Here is an 8,223-nt window from a genome sequence, read left to right as displayed (position 1 = left end):
ATGGTCCCATAAAAAAAATTGGCATGGTATTCCAAAATACCATAAAGATATCAACATTTGAATTTGTCATCCCCATTTAGAGCATATTTACTAGTTTTTATTTATTTTGACTTTTGCTTATATAATAGGATTGGTTTAATTATCATTGATTTGTCAGCAGAGTTGTGATAAACCAAAATAAATACGTCGGGTATGACAATGACATATGTCAAATGTGCATGTACGGAAAGGTGCCATCCTATTTGTACTTAAATTTAGCGATCATGTGCATTATTTTTTTGTAGTCACAAGTCACAATTGACTTTTAGATCAAATGACATCACATGGTCCCATAAAAAAAATTGGCATGGTATTCCAAAATACCATAAAGATATCAGCATTTGAATTTGTCATCCCCATTTAGAGCATATTTTCTAGTTTTTATTTATTTTGACTTTTGCTTATATAATAGGATTGGTTTAATTATCATTGATTTGTCAGCAGAGTTGTCATAAACCAAAATAAAAATGTTGGGTATGACAATGGCATATGTCAAATGTGCGTATATGAAAAGGTGCGATTCAATTGTGTACTTAAATTTAGTGATCATGTGCATTTTTTTTATAGTCACAAGTCACAATTGACTTTTAGATCAAATGGCATTACATGGTCCCATAAAAAAAAATTGGCATGGTATTCCAAAATACCATAAAGATATCAATGTTTGAATTTGTCATCCCCATTTAGAGCATATTTACTAGTTTTTATTTATTTTGACTTTTGCTTATATAATGGGATTGGTTTAATTATCATTGATTTGTCAGCAGAGTTGTCATAAACCAAAATAAAAACGTTGGGTATGACAATGGCATATGTCAAATGTGCGTGTATGGAAACGGTACGATCCTATTGTGTACTTAAATTTAGCGATCATGTGCATTATTTTTTTATAGTCACAAGTCACAATTGACTTTTAGATCAAATGGCATTATATGGTCCTATAAAAAAAAATTGGTATGGTATTCCAAGATACCATAAAGATATCAGCGTTTGAATTTGTCATCCCCATTTAGAGCATATTTACTAGTTTTTATTTATTTTGCATTTCACTATAGTACCAAATGCGGAAAAAGAACACTTGGTAATGTAACGCTAATTGAGATTTTTTACTATGGTAACATTTAAAAATAAATGTCCATTATAGTATGTCGTAAAATTTTGTATTCTTTTATCCTCTCTCTCTCTCTCTCTCTCTCTCTCTCTCTCTCTCTCTCTCTCTGGTGGTGGATGTGTGTCTTGGCGATTGGGTTGTGGTCACAAATCAATGACCAAAAATGGTGAAACTCCTAATTTCCCCTACCTTATTAAGATCATGAGTGGTGGTTCTTTGTTTGTGGTGGGTCTTGGGTTGTTTGCTGCCAACGAGGGTATTAGGTTGCGGTGGTCAATGGGTTTGGGGGAACAGTAAAGTTGGATGATGCTGGGTTTGTGATTAGTTGTTGCTTGGCGGTGCTAGGTTGGGCGGTGTGGCAATGCTAGGTTTGGGTTGTTGGGACTATTAGGTCTTATGATTGGTTAATTTGGTTTGTTGAAAAAGGAAAATATTATTTTAATATTGGTGTCCAAAATCAAGGATAAAATGTAGGGGGTGTTGTAAATTGGTAATGTAAAATATATGAAGTGGCTTTTTAGTGAGCTCAAATGCTTTTTATAAATAATTTAAAAAAAATCCAAATGTGAATGCTCTTAAAATGTACAAGAAAATTGTAAATTAAATTTATAATGTAGATAGCCTTGCAATTATGAACTATGACCATGCATAGGGTTGTCGTAGCGAGCTAATAGTTAGGCCAACAAGAAATTTGCTAAAATCATCAGAAACTATTTGTTCTTTTTTGAAAAATGAAATTGGAGAAAATATATGAATGATAGAAAAGTGGGAGGATAAAAAAATATTAGTTTTTCATTATGTGTATTTGGTAGAAGGGATGCAAAAATTAGAACTTAGAAAATATATATATATATATTTTTTGTTTAGTTGAGAAGAAAAATGAGAGAAAATTATACCCAGTTTCTATTATGTCATTAATTTATAAAAATCAATTTTTTATTTATTTTCCATTTTATTTGAAGATCTATTATAATAATATGAATATTCAAATCATTTATGACATGATCACATCAACAAATGAATTTTAATACCCGTGTTTAAGATTAATTATGGCTTGTTGTAAATCTAATTAAAATTCATACCATTTTAGATGATAATCAATATTATACCCTCACCAAGAGTCTTATAGCTCAATTGGTTGACACATTTTGGTATTTCTAATTAAGACATCCATGGTTTGAATTCCCCCACTCCAAACTATCAAATTATATATATATATATATATAATTCCTTGTTCGTATTACTACTACCTTGTTCCTACAAACCTTGTAACTAGGATATATATATATATATAATAACTCAAAAAAAAAAATTTATGTACCCTCACAAAATTTGAACAAATACATTTTGATTAAATCTTTATAATTTTTTTTGTTTATAAAAATCATTCATTCATTTTTTTTTTCCATTAAAGCATCTCAATTTATATACTCATTGTATAAATAGATTAAGATTTTCCCAAGTATACTCTTTGTTGACTTTAAAAGAATAATAAAATTTTGTTGTGAGAGAGAGAGAGAGAGAGAGAGAGAGAGAGATTGATTGTAATTAAAGGGGCAAAATGGTAAATTTCTTGATAGCATGTTTTGCTATTCAAGTTTTCCTCCCAACGTATGGTTTTTGATAGGCCGCCCTCTTGTTCATCCTCCCTCATTTGCACCATACGAACCAAATAAGGAAAAACTTTAATCCATCTTCTTATTTCCAATCTTCTCATTTCCATCCTCCAAGTTCTTCCTAACTAGAATAAGATCAAATTATAACGGGTTAAATTGTAATTCATCCTAACATGAAAAGGCAAGAAGAAAAAAAAAACACTCAAAACTGATAATGTTAAAGATAATCAGTTACTTTATCCACTTTTGGACCACGTATTCCTAGCAAATTGAGAACGTGATAAGTGCACCACACCAAAAGACAGTCACTAGTAGAAAAAAGTCAGAAAAATATTATGACTACCACTACAAGAGCTTTTAAGACGTTTAACAGTTCTCTTACTTTCAACTCTCAATCAAGATCATTTCAAAAAGAAAATTTTATGTGAATCAGCTCTAGTGGAAGAAAAACCACGTTTGGAAAACACTCAACAATCAACAAAAAAGTTACTTTTTTTTAAAGCTAGATCCCTGTGATAAACTGCATGGTTTTCAGAACCGGACCGAACCAAGAGGTCAGACCGTGATAACTGAGAACCAGGATAAAAATCGATTTTTTAAACCTAAAGAACCGGACTTTTTGTTAATTCCGTGAACTCCTAAAACCGGGGTTGGACCATACGAACCGGTGAGAACTGTGCCGTCCAACCCCTTAACATTTTTTTTTTAACAACTTAACACAATTTTATTATACTTAATTAAATTATCCATCTCTTACAAGGAATAAAAAAAAAAAATTAAAACCCTTCAAAGATATTCAACTTTACTTCAAAATTTAATCATAAATTTTAATGTTTTCATAGTTATTATTTTATTTTGTTAACTTTCTTCTTTAATTATTAAATATATGCTTGAAAATCATCAAATTTTCCTTACATATATAGATATATTAGTCAATTTTGCTAGTTTTATAAATTTAATATCTATATTTAGGTTTTAATTAATTATTAAATTAATTATGTCGTTATCACGGTTCGACTCCAATTCGACTACGGTTCGACTCCAATTCGACCTCGGTTCGACCTCAAAAACCTTGAACCTCTCCCTTTTACGGTTCAATGAATGGTCCGGGTCTGAAAACCTTGATAAACTGGCTGAACAAAATAAATCTTAAAAGATAAGTAGAATTATCCCTAAAAAAGAAGACAAAAAAGTAGAATTATTCCCAATTATTTTTAAATTAAAAAAAAAAAAAACTAATTGTTACCAGGTGAGGAGTGAGGATTCAAACCATGTTCCCTTAATATTTATAATTACCTCAAAATGCCTAATATGTAGGTTGTGTTTGGTTCAACAAAAATTGATTTCCGAAAAATATTTTCCACATTTACAATGTTTAGGGCGACAAAAAATATTAATCAACCAAAAATTGTTTTTTAGTTGACTATAAAATAAATATACTTATGGTGGAAATTGATTTGCGCCACTCATTTTCCATAAACCATTTTTCCTTTCACCCAAAACTCATTAACCGAACCTCCATCTCCCACTACTCACTATCTACCACCCAACCACCACTCTCCACTAACATTTCCGGTCTTCAATAGCCAACCACTATTGATGACTGATGATTGATGATGAGAGATGAGAAAAATTGAGAAAGTAGTAGAAAATAAGTTTTCCATAGCATTTCAGGAACACAATCAAATACCGGAAAATATTTTCCAGAATATTTTCAAGTATGTAATCAAATACTTGAAAATAATTTATTTTCCAAAACATATTTTATGATTAGAAAATATTTTCCGTCGAGCCAAACACAATCGTAGTCTATTATATATCTATGTCAAGAGTTTTATAACTCAATTACTACCTCTTAGTTTTTTCAAGGAAAATGTTTAAAATTCAAACCTTTCTTTATATTTATTCATTTTTTTAGAAAATACGTAAAATTGAACTATGTTAATTTACTTATTTTTTTAATATAAAATATGATATTTTCCACTAAACACATTTCAAACAAATATGTTTGTTGTGTGTGTATTTCATCTTTCTGCTCTAAACAATAGAGTTTCGAAAAATTATAAACAAGTTCAACTATCAATATTTCGTCCATAAAAAAGAATAAAAACATGTGGGAGGTTGGATACTAATAACAAGTTTAGATTTTTTTTTTTTTTAATCTTATATATCTTTTTTTTTATAATTATTTGTGTATTTTTTGAAGTCCAATTTTTTGAAGATATAATAATATTTTTTTTTTCACCACTTTTCAATAGATAAACCAATAAAGTTGCCAATAAAATAATCTAAATACAAAGTATTTGTTTGGATTGAGCGTATGGGCGTATGCGTTTCCATGTTTGCATTTTCCTATTTTTTTTTCTTTTTTTTTGGTCGCACACGGTTTAGCTTTTAGAAACAAGATACTGTTCATGCACATTGGCAGCACTGTTTACGCACTATAACAGCACTGTTTACATACTGTTTATGAGACACACATTCACTTTAGTCAAAAAAATATTAAAAATGAATTTACAGTACTATTTACACATTTAAAAATTATTTTATTACAGTATTTTTAATTTTTAATTTTTAATAAAATAAGTTGCTACAGTTTTTTTTTTTTGGGAGATATATCTGCCTTCATTAAAAAAAAAAAAAAAAATTCTTGCGTGTTGTTTTTTTCTCGCCGGTGTTTAAAAAAAAAGAAGCCCACATTTTTTCTCTATTTTGTGATTTTTTTTTGTTTAATTATGTATGAGTTTTTTTTTTTTTTTCTAAAATAAATATATAAACTTCTAGTTTGTTTAATCGTGTATGAGATTTTATGAGCCTTTGGTTTGTTTAATTATGTATGAGATTTTAATTGTTATATCTTTTATGAATTTATATTTGCTATTTTTTTTTAGAATACTAAGTATTTTAACATATACACACATGGGCAAAAGGGAGAAGGTCTTAAAGAAACTAACAGTGATATATATCCAAAAGGACCTAGCTCTTGGATACTCAGCACAGACTTTAAACCTCTTTAACTCATACTCATTTTCCAATGCGGGATTAATCCACCTTTTTTTTTTTAGAATACTAAGTATTTTAACATACACACACTGGGAGAGGGGAGAAGGTTTTAAAGAAACTGACAATGGTATATATCCAAAAAGGCCTAACTCTTGAATATACAACACAGACTTTAAATCTCTTTAACTCACACTCATTTTCCAATTAGAATGCATGAATGATAAAGTATGAACTTATTATATAGTTATTGTTATATATAATAGTAATCACAAAAAGGTACACCAATATGTACTAGTATCCAAATATTTTGTTTCAATAGTCAATTTGAATCAGAATTCAAAATTTTGCTGAAACCACTTGGATACCTCAAAAATATTGAAAAAAAAGTAAGATATATATATATATATATTATGTAAATTTTAGATTTTACATCATTTATTTTAATATTTAAATTTTTTTTAGGTTATTTAATTGACATGGCATGATTAATTTGACCGCATCATTTAGCAACTGATATAAATAGAATTGCTTGTTTTAAAGCACTACATAAAAGCATTTTAATCGGTTATGTCAAATGTCAAATATTTGACACACCAAACATTTTAGCATTTGACACACCGAACACTAAAAAACCCCTCTCATGAGATGTTCCAAATCCCATAATTTTTACCACAGGTAAACAGGACCGTTTCATCTTTGGAACGGTACAGATTGAAAATGCTAAAAAATATAGTTTTTTATTCACTTCTCTCTTATCCTTTATGAATTTCTTTCTTCTCTATCTTCCCTTTTCTTTTTCTTCTTTCTTTCTCCGCCACTCCTTCATCTCTGTCACTCACTTTTCCTCTTTTCTTCTTCTTTTTCCAGAAGCTTCACCTCTCTCTTTTTTCTTTTTTCTATCACTTTCCCTGCACCTCTCTATCTCTGTCTTTTTTTTTCCTGGTCATTCTCTCTCTTTCTTCTTTTTTCTCCACCTTGACCGTTGCCATTGTGAGTGGTGGTGGAGTTATTTTTTGGGTTGTTGTAGATTTTTTTTTTTTTTTAATAAGATGGTGTTGGTAGATGCGGGTTTGTGCCGGTGGTGGCTGTCGGTGTTGTTGCAGCAGTGGTTGTTGGTGGACGTTGTTGCGGTAGTGGTGGTTGTGGATTTGTTTGATTTGGGAGTTGTTGTGGATTTTTTTTTTCCTGGTTGTTGTTTTTTTTTTAAGGTGGCGTTGGTAGATGTGGGTTTGTGCCGATGGTGGCTGTTGGTGTTGTTATGGCAGTGGTTGTTGGTGGCCGTTGTTGCGGTAGGGGTGGTTGTGTCGTTGTTGTTGTTGCTGTCGTCATCATCGTTGATGATGATGATGATGATGGGGGAGGAGTTAATATATTATTTTAAAAGAAATAATATAACATTTTTACAACAAATCTTAAGTGGTAAATTGTTACTGGTTGTTATTGTTGGGACAAAAAAGTAATCTTAGTGTTAGATTCAAATTTGAACTAATAACAACTAACCACCTATGATTTGTTGTAAAAATGTTGTGGACGTAGCATCTCTCTTATTTTAATGTGCTGTAAATATTATTTTAATGTATAGAATTAAAGAATAAAATATGTGATGAATGAGATATTGTAAAATTACGTGATAAAATAATAAAGTACGCTTTTAATGCGTCAAAATGACATTTTTTTTATAGAAGAGTTGATAGTAATGGTCTAACATTAGGAGTTTAAATCTAAATCATTAAACGTTGGGGGACAAAATCAAAATTATTTTGAATTTTGATATACAATTTGAATTTAAAATTTGCTCTAAAAAGAAAATAACAATCATGTGACATTTTCTTCATCCCTCATTTACCATATGTTGGCTCAAGATACCAAAGAGGTTTTGACATAAAGGCCAACCTCACTTCTTTCACCTTTTAAGATTAGCAAAGTTGATTTTTCAATTTTTATAAATAAGTATTTGCACGAACAATCAGGAAGATCGGTTCTTTTTAAAGCCAGAGAAGGTCAAAAAAGAATGGTAAAACACGAATGCTTTTTAAAGCTTAAAAAAACAAAAAAAAGTTTAAAACTGAAAATTATTATTTAAAAATTAAAAATTATTGTTTAAAAATATAAACCAAATACCCCCTTCAGACTTAGGTACACCACGCAGTAAAGGATGAGTTCATTAAAAAGAAAAAGGTTTAACAGGAGAAAGAGAATGGTCAAAAATTTTGTACTGGGACTTTTCGTGCTTTTGGACTGACTTTTTTTTTCTTTTATACATGTGCTTTTTAACCTGGTATAGGTTATCAGTTATCTTGGACTACTCTAATCTTTACAAATATATATTATAAAAGGAAGTATTCAAATATATTGATCAGTAACCTGTAAATATATTACTTCATATTATTATTGTTATCTCATCAAAAAAAAAATATATATATATATATTATTGTTATAATTTTCAAGAAATAA

Source organism: Quercus suber, unplaced genomic scaffold (assembly GCF_002906115.3).
Source record: "Quercus suber isolate HL8 unplaced genomic scaffold, Cork oak 2.0 scaffold_324, whole genome shotgun sequence".
Taxonomy (NCBI): Eukaryota; Viridiplantae; Streptophyta; class Magnoliopsida; order Fagales; family Fagaceae; genus Quercus; species Quercus suber.
The sequence above is the reverse complement of the archived record's forward strand: the minus strand, read 5'-3'. Positions refer to the sequence as shown.